This window comes from Choloepus didactylus, chromosome 4, assembly GCF_015220235.1.
Source record: "Choloepus didactylus isolate mChoDid1 chromosome 4, mChoDid1.pri, whole genome shotgun sequence".
In the NCBI taxonomy this organism is placed as follows: domain Eukaryota; kingdom Metazoa; phylum Chordata; class Mammalia; order Pilosa; family Megalonychidae; genus Choloepus; species Choloepus didactylus.
This window is the reverse complement of record NC_051310.1, coordinates 71,186,956-71,206,531: the sequence shown is the minus strand read 5'-3', so window position 1 is coordinate 71,206,531 and position 19,576 is coordinate 71,186,956. Positions and strand designations below refer to the sequence as shown.

At 36.8% G+C, this 19,576-nt stretch overlaps 5 non-coding genes and 1 pseudogene across 5 annotated transcripts; 5 read left to right on the top strand and 1 right to left on the bottom strand.

Annotated features, from left to right (window-relative positions):
* Positions 1 to 2,514: 2,514 nt before the first annotated feature.
* LOC119532684 lies at positions 2,515 to 3,132 on the bottom strand (annotated as a pseudogene).
* Positions 3,133 to 6,405: 3,273 nt separating this feature from the next.
* Positions 6,406 to 6,483, top strand: LOC119533604. The gene has a single exon (XR_005216727.1). It is a non-coding gene; the product is annotated as a small nucleolar RNA SNORD115 (small nucleolar RNA).
* Positions 6,484 to 12,426: 5,943 nt separating this feature from the next.
* On the top strand, positions 12,427 to 12,502 carry LOC119533621. The gene has a single exon (XR_005216743.1). It is a non-coding gene; the product is annotated as a small nucleolar RNA SNORD115 (small nucleolar RNA).
* Positions 12,503 to 14,186: 1,684 nt separating this feature from the next.
* Positions 14,187 to 14,263, top strand: LOC119533624. Its single transcript, XR_005216746.1, has one exon. It is a non-coding gene; the product is annotated as a small nucleolar RNA SNORD115 (small nucleolar RNA).
* Positions 14,264 to 15,948: 1,685 nt separating this feature from the next.
* LOC119533629 lies at positions 15,949 to 16,026 on the top strand. The gene has a single exon (XR_005216750.1). It is a non-coding gene; the product is annotated as a small nucleolar RNA SNORD115 (small nucleolar RNA).
* A 3,182-nt stretch (positions 16,027 to 19,208) lies between these two features.
* On the top strand, positions 19,209 to 19,286 carry LOC119533610. The gene has a single exon (XR_005216733.1). It is a non-coding gene; the product is annotated as a small nucleolar RNA SNORD115 (small nucleolar RNA).
* Positions 19,287 to 19,576: the final 290 nt, after the last annotated feature.

The window sequence follows — 19,576 nt, the reverse complement described above, 5'->3', positions numbered from 1 at the left end:
CCATCATTGCAAATAGGAACACTGTATATTTTAAGCCTTAACTTCTCATTCTGTACCCCTACCCCATCCCCTGCTAACCTGTGTTCTAGATTATGACTCCATGAATTTGCTTATCACAATTATTTCAAATCAAGGAGATCATAAATATTTGTACTTTTGTGTTTGTCTTATTTCACTCAACAGGATGTCTTCAAGGTTCATCCATGTCACATGTATCAAGACTTCATTACTTTTCATTTCATTTTCCTGCCTAACTGATCTGGCAAGACTTCCAGTACAATTTTGAATATCAGTTGTGACAGTGGATATCCTTCTCTTGCTCCTGAACCTAGAGGGATAGCTTTCAGGCTTTCTCTGTTAAGTAGGATGTTAGCTGTGGCTTCTCATATATGCCCTTTATAATGTTGAGGAATTTTCCTTCTATTCCTAGTGTTCTAAGTGTGTTTCTCAAGAGGGGTGTTGGATTTTGTCAAATGTGTTTTCTGCATCAATTGAGATGATCATGTGGTTTTATTCCTTCATTGCATTAATGTGATGTATTATATTAATTGATTTTCTTATTTTGAACCAATCTTCCATAGCTGGGATAAATCCCACTTGATCATGGTGTCTAATTATGCTAATATGCTGCTGGATTCAGTTTGCTAGTATTTTGTTGAGGATTTTTGCATCTATATTCATAAAAGTTATTGGTCTGCAATTTTCTTTTCTTGTGGTATATTTATCTGGCTTTGATATGAGGGTGATGTTGGCCTCAAACCACCATTAGAAGAATGAAATATGACATGGTCCAAGTTTTGTCTTAACTCTCAATTAGGAAGTGTTCCACCCTCTTCAGTTTTTTGGAAGAGTTTGAGTGGAATTGGAGTTAAGACTTCTTGGAACATTTGTTAGAATCCCCCCCTGAAGCCATCTGATCCTGGCCTACTCTTTTTTGGGAGTTTTTTGTTGTTGTTCTTTTTTTTTTTTTTTAAGTTTTACATTGTTTAACTTGACATCCAGAAGTGTTTAAGAAACCATAATGCATTCTTCATATGTTAGTTAGTTAAGTGAACAGAGAAATGAGCATTTTCAGCATGAAAGCAATTCATGGGTCTTGTAATGAGAAAGTACATACAAGATGACATTCTGCTTTGATGTGAAAACTTAGTTAACCTGAGTGAAACAAAAACTGTAAAGAGACAAATAGTTTTAAAAATAGAAGCCAGATTGACACTAAGGGTATGCTTGCTTAAAAATCTTTGCTCCTGAAGTAAACATTTGGCCACCACAGTGATTAGCAGTTAAAGCAATTTCAACAAAATAAGAAGTCATAAAAAATGGACTATTGTATGAAAGAGCAGTACTTATTATAAAGATTGAACTTCATGGCTCAGCACGACCATTTCCAAAATTTAATTCCTATTATCTTTGTATAAACTAAGGGAATTTCATTTGTGTTTCATAGGGCAATGACCAAAAAAAAACTCAGAACAAAACAAAAAATAAACCCTCATGCCTAAATTTAGAATATTGTGTTGTGTAGCAATCTAAAACATTCAAAACAAATTAACTAGCTTAACTTATTTGACAGGCATATAAGCATTTCAAAATCATAATGAATTCCAATTATGTAATGCATATTGTAGAAAAGAATGGAGTCTACCATTATGCTGGCATTTTCTAAATAAAAGCTCCCTGTAGAACATCTTTATATATATAAACATGGGTAGGAAACGTGCAGACTAGTTCTGTAGAACCTTTTTGAAATTGAGGGTCTGAAGCACAATAAACTTTTCAGGCAGGCACCAAATAATCCTTAAAAAATTTTCATGTTGGTTATTTTCATCAGATACTCTACTCATGTCAACAATACATGTGATTTGCCAAGAAAAAAAATCCTCCAAAACCGAAACACCATTTCAGATCTGGTACACTTAAATATATCACTCTCATTGGAAGTGCTACCAGCATAGTCTGCAATAAGCCCACAGCACATATTTAAGAAGTTTTTATAAGTTGTTTGTGATATTCATATGTTTAATTCTAATGCCAAACCGCTTTCTGATGAAGACAGCATTGTGCTTTATGTCAGAATGGAAACCTCAAAATAATCACCACAAAGCTTCTAAGACTTATAAGAAAATAAACTAGGATGGTCCACATATATAAGATGAACTCCACAGTGTTGGAATTATAAATGTTTAGAATGGCCCAGACTACAAGACAAGCTCAAACCACCATTAGAAGATTGAAATATGACATGGTCCAAGTTTTGTCTCAACCCTCAGCCTGAATTGTGAGGACTGATCAGCAGAAACTGTGCAATTTTCCATTGCATTTATTGTACAGACTATGTACATTCTAGAAGTTTCCTTTAATGCTACACTGTTGTACTTTTTGTCCAAGGAATTTGAAGGTATGCAAATTCCACGAAATCATCAGTAAGAAAAGGCCATTCTCCTTCTTCATCATAATTAGACACATCATCTGCAGTCATTGTACTGAAGTCTAAAAGACGATTCCAAGTATCTTTCAGTATTGATGTTTTATGATGCTCCAAAAAAATGTATTCCATAAGTCTAAGAATTTAAATCTTCCAATATGCACTAAATTCTGTAGTCAATGGCCATTTCTAGATCTAATCCTTTTTGTCCTGGATTCTTTGCAAAATTAAAAGTACACTGGTAAAAATCCTTAAATCGTCTTGGTTCTTTCAGTTCTTGTTCCATCTTGGTATCTGGGCCTTTAGTTTTTCTGTGCTGTCACACCCTAATTCTGTCATACCATCCATGGACTCCATTTTGGAGAACTCACACTGTGTTGCTGCTCCAGAATTCCACTCAGTGATCAACACACTAATGCTGGCTGGATCGAGTGCCAGGTCACACAGAACTACTGTATACCGTCTATTCCAATTTTGTTTTCATCTTGAGGACCTTTGTATCTATTGTACAGTTGTTCTAAGTTCTTTCTGTCCAATGATCCTTTTACACTCTCTCATATATAAAGTTCAGGATTTTGGAAATAATTGCCTGTTGCAACCTCTAATTTTGTTTTGAGACAGACAACTTACTGCTGTTTTTTCCCTAGATTGCGTGAAGATCGTAACTGACAAACTTTATCCTTCTGCGATGATTTCAGCTTGCTCATGTTGGGGTCCTCTGGGCCTTTCTCCTTCTCCTCTGACTCAGCGGTGAGTAGACAGCGGGGTAGTGGCTCCTCTCATAGGCTCCTGCTCATGTGCAGTGTGGGGCAGCCCCAGAAGGCAGCCTGCGCCGTGGGGAGTGGAAGGGATGGGGGCGGGAGGGCACAGGGTGCTGCGCACTGGGCCTCCCCAGAGTGTGGGGTCCCTTGTTGGGAGGTTTTTGATTACTGATCCAATCTCTTTAACAGTAATTGGTTTGTTGAGATCTTCTATTTCTTCTTGAGTCAATGTAGGTAGTTTGTGTGTTTCTAAGAATTTGTCCATTTCATCTAGGTTGTCTAATTGGTTGGCAAACGGTTGTTCATAGTATTCACTTAGAGTCCTTTTTATATCAGCAGGGTTTATAGTAATGTATCCCTTTTCATTTGTTTTCATTATTTATATCCTCTTTTTTCTTTATCTGTCCAGCTAAAAGTTGGTCATTTTTTCTTTTCAGAAAACCAACATTTGGCTTTGTTGATTTTTCTATTGTTTCTTTCTATTATATTTATCTCTCCTCTAATCTTGGTAATTTCCTTTATTATGCTCACTTTGTGTTTTGTTTGCTTCTCTTTTTCTAGTTCTTTCAGTTTTGAGATGAAGTCTCTGATTTGACATCTTTCTTCTCTTTTAATTAAGATTTTAGAGCCGTAAATTTCCCTCTTAGCAGTGCTGTTCTAGTTTGCTAATGCTGCCAGAATGCAAAACACCAAAGATGGATTGGCTTTTAAAAAAGGGAGTTTATTTGGTTACACAGTTACAGTCTTAAGGCCATAAAATGTCCAGGGTAACACATCAGCAATTGGGTACCTTCACTGGAGGATGGCCAATGGTGTCTGGAAAACCTCTGTTAGCTGGGAAGGCACGTGGCTGGTGTCTGCTCCAAAGTTCTGTTTCAAAATGGCTTTCTCCCAGGACATTCCTCTCTAGGCTGAATTCCCTCAAAAATGTCATTCTTAGTTGCACTTGGGATATTTGTCCTCTCTCAGCTTCTCTGGAGCAAGAGTCTGCTTTCAACGGCCATCTTCAAACTGTCTCTCATCTGTAGCTCCTGTGCTTTCTTCAAAGTGTCCCTCTTGGCTGTAGCTCCTATTCAACTTAGACACACCCCGAATGGGTGGGGCAACACCTCCATAGAAATTATCCAATCAGAGTTATCACCCACAGCTGGGTGGGGTGCATTCCAAAGAAACACTCAAAGAATTACAATCTAATCAACACTGATAACATCTGCCCACACAAGATTACATCAAAGATAATGACGTTTGAGGGACACAGTATATTCAAACTGGCACAACTGCCTTTGTTCTACTCAATAAATTTTGTAATTCATTTTCATTTTCATTTGCCTCAAATTATTTCCCAATTATGGTTATTATTTCCTCTTTAACCCATGGGTTTTAACAGTATATTAATTTCCACATATTTTTGAATTTTCCATTTCCCCCATTATTGATTGCTAGCTTCATTCTGTTTTTGTTGGACTATATACATTGTATGATTTCAATATTTTTGAATTTATTGAGACTTGTTTTGTGACCTAACATATAGTCCATCCTGGAGGATGATCTACATGCACTCAAGTAGAATGTGTATTCTGTTTTTGTTGGATGAAGTGTTCTAGATGTCTGTTAGTTATGGTTGTTTATAGCATCGTCTTCTATTTCCTTATTGATCTCCAACTAGATGTTCTATCCATTATTGAAAATAATGTATTAAAATCTCCTACTATTATTGTAGAACCATCAATTTCTTCCTTCAACTCTGTCAGTATTCGCTTCACATATTTTTGGGCTCTGCTATGTGCACATGTATTTATGACTGTTACCTATTCTTGTTGAATTGTCCCCTTCATCAGTATATAATGAGCTTCTTTGTCCCTCATAAGTGCTTTTGAATTAATTTTATTTACCTTATATTCATATAGCTACCACAGCTCTCTTTTCATTGATACTTGCATGGAATATTTTTGTCCATCCTTTCACTCGCAACCTACTTGTATCTTTGACTTTAAGGTGAGTCTCTTGCAGACAGCATATAGTTAATCCGTTATGCAATCTCTGCCTTTTGACTGGTTTTTGCTCTTATTTATATGTCCAAGTGAATATTCATTAATGTCATTAAGTAGAAGATTCCCAATTTATCTCAAATTACATTTTTAACTGATTTAGGCTCCTCTTCATTCAGTGAAGAATTTATCATAGATTCCTTCATCCAGGAATCTATAATAAAAATGTGAGAATTAAAAAGATCTTCTGCATGATACACAGCACTGGATATGTGGATGAGTAAAGTGACAGCAGATTTACAGATCTTAAGTATCAGAACATGTCTTCTCCTTAGGGAATGTGCATGGTATTAATTATGGTAGTTGGTAATCAAATATCATAGAGACCAACTGATTCATTTTGTGCATACAAAATAAGTCCCTATATAACTCTATCCTCTTAAAATTACTTCAGCAAATTGTTGGCCTCTGTATGAAAATAACTTCCTTTTTCTGAAATTACATAAAAATTATTTGGAGACTTTTCTGGATCAAGGATTACCTCCTTTACTGAGAAATTTTTGCATCTGAATAGGCAAAGAATTATACTGACCCCAAACTTGCTGTTCTTTCAATCTGGTTTTGGGTTGTTGTTCATGCATTTTGAACCCAAATAGGGACATTTCAAGAGTTTATGTGAAATTCCTATGAATACACAGATATATGACTGAGAAACTGCAACATATATGCACAGCATGTTATTGTATTTGTAGATCCAGATTTTGAATATTTTGCAAAATCTCTATTAAGAGAGTTCAGTTGAATTTAGCAAGTAAATATTACACATTGAACACTTGTGTATATTGGCTAGGGGAGATCTTATGATGACCTGGTTTTATAAGAAAACTAAGTAAGTATGTTCTAAATTAAGAAATCTGATATATTCTTCACTTTGTATTCACTGATCAAAGGTCTCAACCATATTAATGTGTCTTATTAGAAGAGTATCCAAGGTGAAAAACATTATAGAACTCAGGAGCAGCACATGCTTAAGAAAAGTTTGTCTTATGCATGTTCTCCTAGATGATGATTCTGTGGAAATGCAACACTAGTTATCTGTCACTGGGGCAATTATCTCAACTGCAATGAATCAGTATAACTCCAATGCAACCTAACCCAAGGCTTTCAAGAAGGAGTCTTTGGTAAGTATTTGCAAGTCAAAGGGATTTTATGCCTGCAGAAAGCCCGGCTTGAGCCAATGATGAGCACTTACCTTGTTGAAGACAGTTGATGACTTAAAAATATGATCAATAGGATTACGCTGAGGCCCACTCCTAGCAAATTATACAGGTGCAGGGATTAGGGATTATTCATTTTTATTATAATGCAGTTAATATGGGACTTAGGCAGTGTATACATTGTAGCAAACTTGAGTTTCCCTGCCTACTAATACATTTCTGTGGAAGCCCAAAATTTCCATACTTGAAGCCTTCTTTCAGTATTGTTTTTCCTAGTAGTGTGGCTTACGTCCATGATCAATTCATAGCATTTTTCCACCTGTGTCTTTCAGAGAGAATTGTGGAGTGAGGAGCTTTCCATTACCAGAAGTGAATGATGTATCATTGACTGACCTGCTTCATTTAGTGAAACCTACCCTTCAGGGTCCTAGCTGAACTTGTTTAATAACATGAGTGTCATAGTGGGAGTTTTTTTCTGAACAGGTTTGAGTATTGATTAGTTTGCCTATAGGCAACCTTAACTTATTTTCTGAACTTTATATGATTGGGATTTAAGGAGTTTTGACTCCTATTTTTACATCCATGTGAGTATTCATTTGTCATGTCAGCTGAGAAATAACAAACTGAGCTGCAAAGCAACAAAGGAGTTTATTTGGGGTCTTAGAATTGCAATTCTGGGAGCACAGATTTAGGTAGCAAGCCAAATTGTGTCCCATATTGGCACTTCCAGGCAAAGGTTTTAAAAGGAAAAGAAGAAGATTAGAAAAGTTGTTTGTGAATATTTGGTGTACTCAAAGTGTACTTCAGGTTAGATAGTTTACTAAGTTCTTTATCTTGTGCTTTGTTTATGGCATCTGGATGTCCTTAAGGTTTTGAGGAACACTGTTGCTTGAGGCTTTGCATACTTTGGCATTTGTGATATATGGCTGATATTTGCAGAAGAGTAACATCCAGAATGACCTCCAACTCCATTTATATCTCAGCAGTAGTAACTGTACTTTTTTTTACATCTATTTTGATCAAGAATTTTCTTAGAAAGCATTATTTATCAACATTTGATATTAATCCCTTGGTGCTGGGGGGGGGGGTTAGTGAGTTTGTTTACAGAGCTTGCCTTAGAAACGGTCCACATTTCAGCAATAAAGAGGTTTTCAGGGGTGACTCTTAGGCATTAATTATAATTAGGTTTAGTTTTGTCATTACAGAAATAAGTTTCATAAGTGCAAGCTTCAAGATAAAGAGTTTGGTGCATTCTCATGTCTCAGGAAGTATTTGTGGTTGTTATTCTGGAGGTGAGGCAATGAATAAGAGATACTGTAGTGTTTATAATAACAAAAAGCACTAGGAAGGTTTGAAATATGCTATGAATCCAGACTCCCCAAGATCCCAAGATCTAGCCAACTAAATAAGTCTCAAGTTTCAGAGTTCCTTATTTTATGTAATATTTGAATGTTCTCTTTGATGTTTTTAATGTTTATCTAAGTTTGAATGCCTATGGGTGTGACCAATAACTTTGGCCCTTCCATGGAGTCTAAATTAGCACAGAACCAGCAATTTGATAGATTGCTTAGGTCAGCAGTCTTTGTATGGCTTGGAAAAATGATGATGAATGTCAAGGGACAAGGAAGAGAGGGTAAGGGTGATAATATGGAGTTTTAAAACAAGTAGGATTCATTATGTTCATTATGGGCGGGATATAGATTGACTAGGGCACAAAAGAAGGGATGAGGGAGGAATAAAAATGTGAATAAGAGTGTTAATAGGAACAATGAAGATAATAGCGGGTGTTATTGAGTTTATTTCACTTTGATGAAAATCAGGTCTTGTCCTGATTCTTGGGTTAGCTGTCTACTTCTGGGTGACTACAGCCTAAGATCACCAATAAGTATTAATTTTACAAGCCTGGTTCTAGATCTTTGGATGCTTACTACATCTGATGCCATCTACTTCTGATTCTTGGTAATTTTGAGCCCTTAGGTCACCAGTAGGAATGGATTTCCAGGAAGGTCTATGAGCTTTTTGTAAATGAGAAATATGAATCCAAGAATCAATAGCTTCTAACTTAGCTGCATAGGGTCCCTTCCAGCAAGGATGGAGTGCATTCTTATTGAGGTGTCTTTTCCAATATATAAAGTTACCAGGTTGAATATTGCAGTTTTGAATATCTTATCTTCCAGGAGTACACTGTTAAAGGATTGGTCTATCAAGTTTCATTTTTTTGAAGTTATGATTGATATCTGATAGTAGGATAGCATATTTTCTTTTATGAGGCAGGGGTCATACATTTCAGAGTTTATTTTCATAGGTCTCTGTAATATAATTTCAAATGGGTATAACTTATGTTTTCCACAATGAGTGGATCTTAGATTTAATAAGAATATATGTAAGGATTTTGGCGATGGTAGATGGAGGGTTGCCATGAATTTAGCTAAAAGAGTTTTAATTATGCCATTTGTTCTTTCTATTAAACATGAAGTTTGAGAGTGATAGGCACAATGAATATGTTGAAAAATAGGGCATATTTTGCATATTATTTTCATATTTTCCTATAAAGTGGGTTCCTCAGTCACTGTGAAGTTTTGAGGGAATTCCCCAATTTGAGATTACTTTTTCTAATAAATATTTCTACAGTAGCAGCAGTAGCTTGTCTGCAAGGAAAGTCTTCAGTTTAATGGGAATACATACAAATAATTATTAAAACACATATATAGCCTTGAAATGGAGGTAATTGAATAAAGTCCAATTGTCAAATTTCAAAAGCTATAGGTGGTAAGGGAAAATGTCCTTGAGAACCATGGAAAGGTTTTTCTGAATTGTGTTTGGGACAGGTTAAACAATTATGATATATTTTCATGGATATTTTAGGGGATGGTTTCCAGAAATATTGCTCTCCTCAGCCTACCATTTTATCAGTATTCTGGGGAGACATATTGTGAATAATTTCCAAAACTTTTTCCTGTTGGCAACCAGGGAGGAGAACTTGTTTACCATTAGTGCCAAATCCTGATTTAACTGCAGAGTTATAAAAACAGCCAGCATTTTTCCATTTTTTTAAATCTCTTGAGGAAGAGCATTTTGTTGAACCTCAAGGAGTAATGTTTATTGGTTTCTGTGCTGGTTTGAAGCTGTTATGTACCCCAGGAAAGACTGCTTTTAACCCAATCTTGTGGGGGCAAACCTATTGTGGGTAGAATCTTTGGATTAGGTTGTTTCCATGGAGATGTGACCCACCCAACTGTGGGTGGAACCTTTTGATTAGATTATTTCCATGGGGGTGTGACCTCATCCACTCAAGGTGGGTCTTCCTTAGTTTATTGGAGTCCTTAAGAGAGCTCAGAGAGAGAGGGGCAGAGCTCAGAGCCAAGAGAGAGAGATGTTTAGAGAGAAAATGCACAGAGACATTTTGGAGACAGCCTGAACCCAGAACCAGGAGAGAAGCTCAGAGATGAAATCCAGAGTTTTCCCTGGAGAAATTAAGTGAGATCCCCAAGATGCTTAGAGAGAAGCAAAGATACAAAGGAGCCAAGAGAAAGAAGCTGAGACAGAAGCCCTGAGACATTTTGGAGAAAGCAACAGAAACCAGAAGCTAATCCTGGGGGAGTCCCAGCAGACTTTGGCCATGTGCCTTCTCATGTGACAGAGGAGCTCCAGATGTCATTCGCCTTTCTGTATCCTCTTGTTGATGCATTACTTTGGATGCTGTTGTGGCCTTAGAACTGTAAATTTGTACCCTAATAAATCCCCTTTATAAAAGCCAATCCATTTCTGGTGTTTTGCATTTTGGCAGCTTTAGCAAACCAGAACAGTTTCCAATAGAATTATTTGGTTCAAAAGTCATTATAGAAACAGGAATAGGATTATAATTTATTGCTGCAATTTTTACAACTCTATCTGCCATGTGGTTACCGGTGCATCCCTCCATATTTGTCTGAGTGACTAGGAATTTTAATTATGGCCAAAGCCTTGCTACCATATACCATTTAACAATTCTATAACATAAGAGCTGTTTTTGTTTTACTCCACTGGAGGTTAAAAAACCTCTTTGTTTCCATAACATCCCCAAATCATGAACGATCTTAAAGGCACACTATCATTGTAGGTATTTGCTGTTTTTCTTTCCACAAGTAGGTACTGTGAGGGCAAAAAATTCAGCTTGCTGGGATGACATAGCATTAGATAAGGAATTTGCTTCTAGTATAGATAAATTCCTGAATTATCTTTAAGTTGGGAACCATCTGTATACCAGATAAAATGTACGTTATCAATTGAGGTTTCTTACAAATCTATTTGAGGGGTTAATAATTGATTAATTAAAGCTATGCAGTCATGAGGAGTTTCATAAGAAATAGTAGGAAGTAAGATAGCAGGATTAAGTTTATGAAAATGAACAAGAGAAAATGGGAGGAGAAAGTAAGAGAATTTCATAAGAAGTTAATCTGTTTAAAACTGAGTATCATCTTTCCTTTCCAGTGAAACAGAAAGAAAAAATTTAAAATAAACAGGAGCAAAATTACAATAGAGAATGTCAGTTCCAAATAAGATATTACCAGGCTCTGCTGATTCTCCTATCAAGTGTCAGGGCTCAAGTTATTATCAAGAGAGAATTTTATTTCAAAACTGTCATCTTAAACTGTAAGGATATCCATCATACGTCATAACTAAACATGCCAAAGGAGAAGCCATGTTGTCAAAATGCCCACTTAACCCACCAAAACATCTCAAACCTACCCTTTGCTGACCTTCTATAACCTCACTTGTAAGGTTGACACATAAACTTAACCATCACAGAGAGTTTGTGATATCTGGCTGATATTTGCTGAAGAGTAACCTCCAGAGTGACCTTCTGACTCTATTTTATATTACTTAGCCATAGAAACTCTACTTTGTTTTATTTCTTTTTACAGTATCAATTAATTGATTATGACCAATTTGGTCAGAAATTATAAGTGTTTTGACTAATCTGTATTTTTTTTAATCAATATTAATTTCCTACCTGGTAGAAACTAGAATATAAGAGTGAAATTCCCAGAATTGTGAGTATTCTTGTGCATGAAACATTGCTTTATATGAATGGATGAGTAACCTGATAGCAGAATTTCACCCCTCAAATAGCATGGACTTTCAGTCTCCTCCTCTGCTGGAAAGAACATGGTATTATAATGTCATAGGGACCCACTGTTTAATTTCTCACCCTAAATGTGTCCCAAGATGGCTTTATTTTCTCTAAATGGGTTAAGCAACTCTTGGTATCTACATTTGAGCCATTTGCTTTTTCTGAAATTACAGAAAAATTACCTTAAGACATTTCTGGATCAAGGGTTACCCTCTATCCTGAGCTATTTTTTAGTCCTAATAGTGAGCCCAACCTTGTTGTCCCTTCAGTTTGGTTTTGGGTAGTTGTTGGTATATTGTGAACATTCATAACCCAAAACAGGGGTATGTCAAGTGCTTTCATGAAATTCCCATAAATACATGGCCCGTGTTTCAGGAAAATGTCACCAAATACGTGAAGAATATTGTTGGATTTGTAGGTCCAGATTTAGAAGTTTTGTAAAATCATATTTTGGGAGTTCATTTGAAGACACAATGTCAACATTACACTTGTGTCAGCCTTCTGTATATAGCTGGGGATGATCAAGGGATGACTTCGTTTATATTAACACTCAGCTAACATACTCTAAATTCCACAGTTGATGATGTTCTCCACCTCGTGTTCCCTGCTTTATGGTCTCAATTCTATGAATTGTTCTGATTAGAAGAGTGACCATGGTGGTCCACGAGATTACAGAAGGTGGGATGAGCACACCCTTGAGAGTGGTATTCAAACTTCGACTTCTGTCTTACCCTTGATCTCTTAGATGAAGACTCAGTGGAAGGGCAATCTACAGTTTCCAGCATTGGTGCATTTACATCCCCACTCTGTACTGAAAAAAAATAGTGGCACTCTAATATGATGTAGCCAAGGTTTTCAGGAAGGTGTCTCTGGTAAGCATTTGTCTGTGAAATTGAACACACACTTGGAGGAGCCTTGGCTGGAGTCAATGATGAGAACTTATCTAGCTGAAGTCAGATGACATAAAAATCATGCTCAGTAGGATAATACTGAGGCAGCATCTTAGGTGACAATCCAGGGACCAGAAATAGTGATTCTTCATTTGGATACCAGTGCAGTTAACATGGGATTTATGTATTTAAAGCATTCTTCCAAATTTTATATGTCGCTTGTCTACCTTTATATTTCTCTGGTAGGCACAAAGTTTGTTCCATGAAACCTGCCCTCAGTGTTCAGTTTTCTTAGCATTCTGAACTCCATCTGTGCTCATTTAACAGCAGTTTTTCACCTGTGTCTTTCAGAGAGAATAGCTGTGTAGGGATGAGGCATCCCTGATGAAAGGTGAGTTACTCATTATTGGCTGACATATTGCAACTTGAAACTTCAACTTATGACCCTTACTCCAGGATGCACCTAGTTTTACTTAGTCAAATAATATGGTCCATTATGGCTGTTTTTCTGAATGTGTGTCTGAATAATTGATCAGTGCCACATGAGAAAAACTTGACTTATTTCCTGAGCTTGATATGATAGGATTTGAGGAGCTGTTGGCTTCTTAAATGTCCGTGTGCATATTCATTAATATCAATAAATTCAAGGTGCCCAAATTTGTCTCTAATCATTAAATTATGTAAGTGATTTGGGCTCTATTTTGGTCAATGATTTGTTTTTCCATCCTGTTGTCCATGGATTATGTGAGATACAATGTGAAATCATGAATGTTCTTGTCTTAAACATGGAAATATATATGGATGAGCAAAGTAATAGTAGATTTTTGGTTCCAAATATCATAACCCTTTGGTCTCTTCCTCTTAAGGAAAAAGCCTGCTATTATGACTGATGGCTATTAACTGTCATAGCCACCAAATATTTCAACATGATTCCCAATATGACTTTGGCTTCATGAAAGTGATTAAGCTATTTCTTTATGAGAACTTCTTTTTTTTGAAATTGTGTGAAAATTACAGTAAGACATTTTTGGATCCATGGTTACCTTCTCTCCCTGAGTTACTGTTGGGTTCTAATAGACAATCTTTTCAACCTGACCTTGGTGTTCCCTTTGCAGTGGTTTTTGATAGTTATTGATATACTGTGAAGAAACACAACCTAAAAATATGGGAATTTCCAGTGCAGTTGTGCAAATCTTGTGAATAAAATTGCCCAGGTTTGTGATAAATGGCACCAAATGATAATGACCCAATTGCATTTTAGATCCAGATTTTTGGAAAGTTTTGCAAAAATCGCTAAAATGGGAGTTCAATTGAATTCACCATTCCAATAATTAGTCTTGCCACTCATTTGTGCATATAAATAGAGAAGATCAAAGGGATGAATTGTTTTCTGCATAAAACTCAACTGAGGTACCCTAAATTTGAGAAACCTGTACATTTCTCCACTTTGTGTTAACTTGTTAATGGTCTCAACTCTATTAATGTGTCATAGGTGAATACTGACATAGGCTGTCCATGACATCATAGAAAGAAGGAGCTGCACATGCTTATGAGCTGTGTTCTCACTTTGACCTATTTCTTATTCATATTCTCCTAGATGAATACTTCTGTGGATGTGTAATATGTAGTTTTTTGACCCTAGGACCCTTTTAGGACAACCCTGTTCTGCATTGAAAAAGTGGAAATCTAATGTCATGTTGCAGAAGGTTTTCAGGAAGGGGTCTTGGGTAAGAATTTGCAATTCAGAGTAAATGTATGCCTGGAGAGAGCCCTGGCTTGGGTTTATCTGGTTGAGACAGAAGAGAGTTTATCTGGTTGGAGACAGATGAGGACACAAAAATCATGCTCAATAGGATTAAGCTGAGGCCTAGTCTTAAGAGACAATCCTAGGGGTAGGAATTGGTGATTCTTCATTTCTATTGTCCTGAAGTTTATGTGAGACCAAGACACTAAAAACATAGAGGCAATTTAAGTTACCCTTGCCTACCTATGTATTTCTATGGAAGCCGTAAATTTTTGTCCTTGACCTCTCCTTCAGTGTTCTCTTTTTCCTAGAAATCTGGCCTGCCTCTGAGCTCAATTCATAACAGTATTTCAACTGTATCTTCCAGAGGGAAGAGCCGTGGACGGATGAACCACCCATGATTGGAGGTGAGTGATTTATTGTTGACTGACCTATTGCAAGTTGAAAGTTCAGGTAATGAAACCTACTCCTCAGCTTTACGTATTCAAGTAATGTGAATAATAGGGGATTTTGTTCTGAATGTGTTCCTCCATAATTTCCCTTGAGTAAATCCTGACTTATTTTCTGAGCTTGATATGATTGGGCTTTGAGGAGGTTTTGGCTCCCATGTGAACATTCATTAATATTGAATAATCAAGATGCCCAATTTTGTCTCAAGTCATTAAATATTTGAACTTATTTGGGCTCTTTTTGGGTCAATGATGAATTTCCAACTTGAGGGACCCTTAGAATATATGAGAAAAATGTAAGAATTATTAATGTTCTTTAGCATGAGATGTTGCCATATATCCATGGGTGAAAAATGATAACAGAATTTCAGCTCCAAATATCAGAACCTTCAGTCTCTTCCCTTTACATGAAGGGCATGATATTAATTAATCAAATGTATTCAAGTGGTGATCAGATGTCATAGAGACCAAATGATTCCTGTGTTCCTAAAATATGAGTCCCAGTATGGCTTTATCTTTTCAAAACATGATTGAGAAAAACTTTATGGGAAAAAACTTCATTTTTCCTGAAATTACATGAAAATTTCAGTGACACATTTCTACATTCGTGCTACCTTATCTCTGCAAGCTATTTTTGGGGTCCAAATCAATGAAGCATCTTACTGACTCCGACCTTGTTGTTCCTTTAGATCTGATTTTGGGTATTTGTTGGGACCTTGTGAACACTCACAACCCCAAAAGCAGTGTATTTCCATGGTAGGAGGAAAATTCCTGTTTGTATAATTCCAGTGAATCATGAAGTGTCACCAAATATGAGCCTTCTACTATTTAATTTTTAGACCCAGATTTTTGAAGGTTTTAGACCCAGATTTTGAAGATTTTACAAAATCTCTAGTCTGAGAGTTCTGTTGAATTCACGATCCTAATTGTTATACTTTGTTCACATTTGTGTACAAAGGCTTGGGAAGACCAAAAGGATTGACTGCTTTTTCATGAAAAATCACGTTGTAAATTTAGTAAACTTGAAATGTTCCCCCCCTTGTGTTCCTAATCACTGGTCTCAAGCTTATTAGTGGGTCGTATTTAAAGACGGACTGCGGTGGTCCACAACATTATAGGAATCAGGAGATGCACATCCTTCAGAGCAATGTTCTCACATTGACAAGTGTATCACCCATATTTCCCTAGATGAGGGAATGTGCAATCTGTAGGTTCTTTGTTCCCAAGCAATTTTTTGCAACTGGTATGTAAGGGAAGGAAGTAACAGAATTCAGATTCAATGTAGCCCAGTGATTTCAGGAAAAAGCCTCGGTTAAGCATTTGCTAGTGAAAAAGGATGTATGCCTTGAGAGTCCTGGCTTGGATCAAGGATGAGAACTTACCTTGTTAAAGACAGCTGATGACATAAATATCATGCTCAGTAGGATGCAACATAATCCAATTCTTGATGACAATCCAGGGACAGGAGTTACTGACTCTTCATTTCTATTCTAGTACATTTTATAGTCTATTGAGACAACATAAACACTGTAGCAAATTTGAGTTTCCCTTGCCTATTTGTATATTTCTGTGAAAGCCACAAATTTTGGGTCTTGAAGCCTGCCTTATATGTTCTATTTATCCTAGCAAAATGGCCTATCTCTGTGCTCAATTCTTAGGACATTTTTTACCTGTGTCTTCCAAAGGGCAGAGCTGAGGAGAGATGAGCCTTCCATGGTGGGAGGTGATTTACTGTAGTTTGAAATTTCAGGTAGTGAACCTTACCCCTCAGGCACCTAGCTTTTGTTTTTTAAAAAACATGAATGTCATTATTGGAGTTTTTTCTGAATGTGTGTCTGATTAATTGATGATTTCCTCTTAAGGAAACCATGACTAATTTTCTGAACTTGATATAATTGGGATTTGAGGAGATTTTAGCTCCCATTTTTATGTCTATTGGATATTCATTAATATCAGTAAATTCAAGATGCCCAAATTTGTCTCAAATAATTAAATATTTTAACTGATGGGCTCTTATGAGTCAATGATGAACTTCCATCCTGAGGGACACTGGGATATATAAGACAAAATATTAAAATCACAAATGTTCTTTGACATGCAACATGGCAGCAGACACATACATGAGGAAAGTAATAGCATGATTTTAGTCCCCATGTATCATAACTTTTCAGTCTCCTCCACTTAAGGAAAGTACTTGGAATAATTATGAAAGTTGGTAATCGAATGTGATAGACACCAACAGATTCAAGCATTCAGACAACGTGAGTCCCATTGAAACTGGACAAAAAGCAGATTTGCTGCCCGATGCTCTTAATGACTGGATTCTGAGACCTCGGGATTTCAAAGAGAGAAAGAACTTTTAACTGTGGTGTGCAGTGCAAGGAGAACAGGAGGCTAAAACCTCATCTCTGCCTTACCGGGCTGCAGAAGCTTGGAGAGCTTTATACAAGTATTCAAACAAAAGCATATAGGCTTAGGGAAATGAACAAGGTGGTTAATTCTGTCCTGACTCATGTTACCTCATTAATATTTATTAAGGGGGCTACCTACAGGGGTATCAGGCTTCCGAATTGTAAAATAAGGTAAGAGGATACAAATGGGGCCATGAGTTGTCCTGTTGCTGTCTGGTTACATAAATTGAGATAGGGGAGCCTTGGCAGAGCCAATCATGAGTTACAATGTAAGATATCATTATCCAAACATTCAGGCATCTGGGTTATAGTTTAGTGCCTTATAACAGTTACAAGTATTTGCTACTTCAACGCTTAACAGACATTAAGACAAGATAGATGTTTGCTAAGTTTGCTGGCAGAGCCAGTCATGAGTTTTCAAGAAATGTTACACTCTTCAAGAAGGATTACATTTACAGATAAGATTTATATATTTATACAATAAAGCATTATTATCAAAGCATCCAGGCATCTGGGTTAGAGTCCAGGGTCTTATAGTAGTTACAAGTTTTTGCTTCTGGCTACTTAAAAAGGTTGCAGACCTCAAGACTATAGTTCAGTGAGGATTTTTATATTTTAAGTGTTTGCCTTCTGATTACATCAAAGGTTAGCACATTTTTGGGTTACGGTTAATTTCTGTGTACTTCTACAGTGCATTTCTGGCTATTTCAAAAGGTTACAGACCTCAAGACTATTTTACTATATGTATATATAAAATATACTATATATAATATATATTATGTATATAAACGTAACAGGAATAAAAGTTTTAAAATAATTCAGTTGCTACAAAAGATAATACAAAGTTGCATGTTTCAGAACATGGCTTGTGAGAATGAAATGGTAGTTTTACCAACCAACTTGATCTGTTTGAACTCCCACTTTTCCCAAAAATCTAAGGAGAAGAAGCAGAAAAATAACTGAAGCAGGCTGACATACCAACGATCCATTGCAGTGCTAATTAAGACTCCTGCCTCAATGGGAGAGGAGGAACTGTGATAACAAGTCATGCCAATCCCGGCAAGTCTGCTTATTTTCACTGGATAAGCTCATTGCTACATAAATATCCTTCCAGGGTATTTTTTGCAAATTTATGGTCCATGACCTAAGGACATCCTGCCCCAGACAACTCACATAGCTCACGTACTCCTTGACCACCCTCCCCATTCCCCCATACCCTTCCTTTGTTTTAATCAGCCATACAAACTCTTTCCCCTCCACTTTGCTTTGAGCAGCGACTTTCTTTAGTTCTGCTCCACACACATGCCATTTAGCTCAATAAACTTATTCTGCACCTTGGTTTTCAGAGTCTGTGCATTCCGTTCTGAACTCAACAGGCTTTATCTTTTCGAAACTTCATTGTGCTAGTTCTTGGCATCTTCATGAGAACAACTTACTTTTTAAAAATTCATCAAAACTGCAGTGAGACATTTCCAGATCAATGATTGTCTTGTCTCTGTGAGAGATTTATTGGGTCTGTTGTTCACTTCATTCTAGTTTGCGGTAGTTCTTGGTGTATTCCGAACACTTACAATGCAAAAAGAGGGACATTTCCTGTGAATAGGAATGGTTTCAGAAAAATGCCAGCAGCTTATTTTTGGATTTTTAATCCAGATATTTGAAGGTTTTGAAAAACCTCTATTATGAGAGTTTAGTTGAATTCACCATGCTACTAGTTATGCCTCTCACATACTTGTTTATACAAGTTAGGGAAGATCAAAGGAATAAACTGGTCTTTGCATGAATACTCAGGTCAGATATTACTAATTCAGGAAATCTATAATGTCCTCCACTTTGCATTCCCTGATCAAGCCATTTAATGGGCCATATTTGTGGACTGTTCATGGTGGCCCATGACCCAAGAGGAAGCAGGAGCAGCAAAAGCTATGAAGTAGTGTTCTTACATTGAGCAATGTCTTACCCATGTTCTCCTAGATGAGCACTTATGTGGAATTTTGGGGCAATTTTCTCCACAGTGTGTACTGCACTGAAGTATTTGAATTCATTGTGATGCAGACCAATGTTTGAGAAGGAGACCTTTGTGAGCATTTGAAATTCAAAGGGAATGTCTGCCTGGTGATAGCACTGGCTTGTGCCAATGAAGAGAAGTTATCATGCCCTGGCAAGCAATTGCATGTCACAGAGTATATATTGCTGGAAAGATCTGGCTTGGGTCAGTGGTGAGAATTTATCTTGTTGGAGATGGTGATGACATAAAAATCATGCTCAATAGAATTATGCAGAGGCCTAATCCACAATGACCGCCCAGGGACAGCAAGTCATGATTCTTTATTTCTTAGATTCTAGTGAGGTTTCATCAGTGTTCATCCATTAAATGTTGTGAGAAATTTGATTTTCCCTTTTGTACCAATATGCTTATATGGAAGCTACATATGTTGGTTCTTGAATCCCCTCTTGAGTGTTGTATTTTTCCAGCAACAAGGCCTACCTCGGGCTCAATTCACAGCAGTTTTTCATCTGTGTCTTTCAGAAGGAAGAGATGTGGAGGGATGCAGTCTTCCATGATGAGAGGTGAATG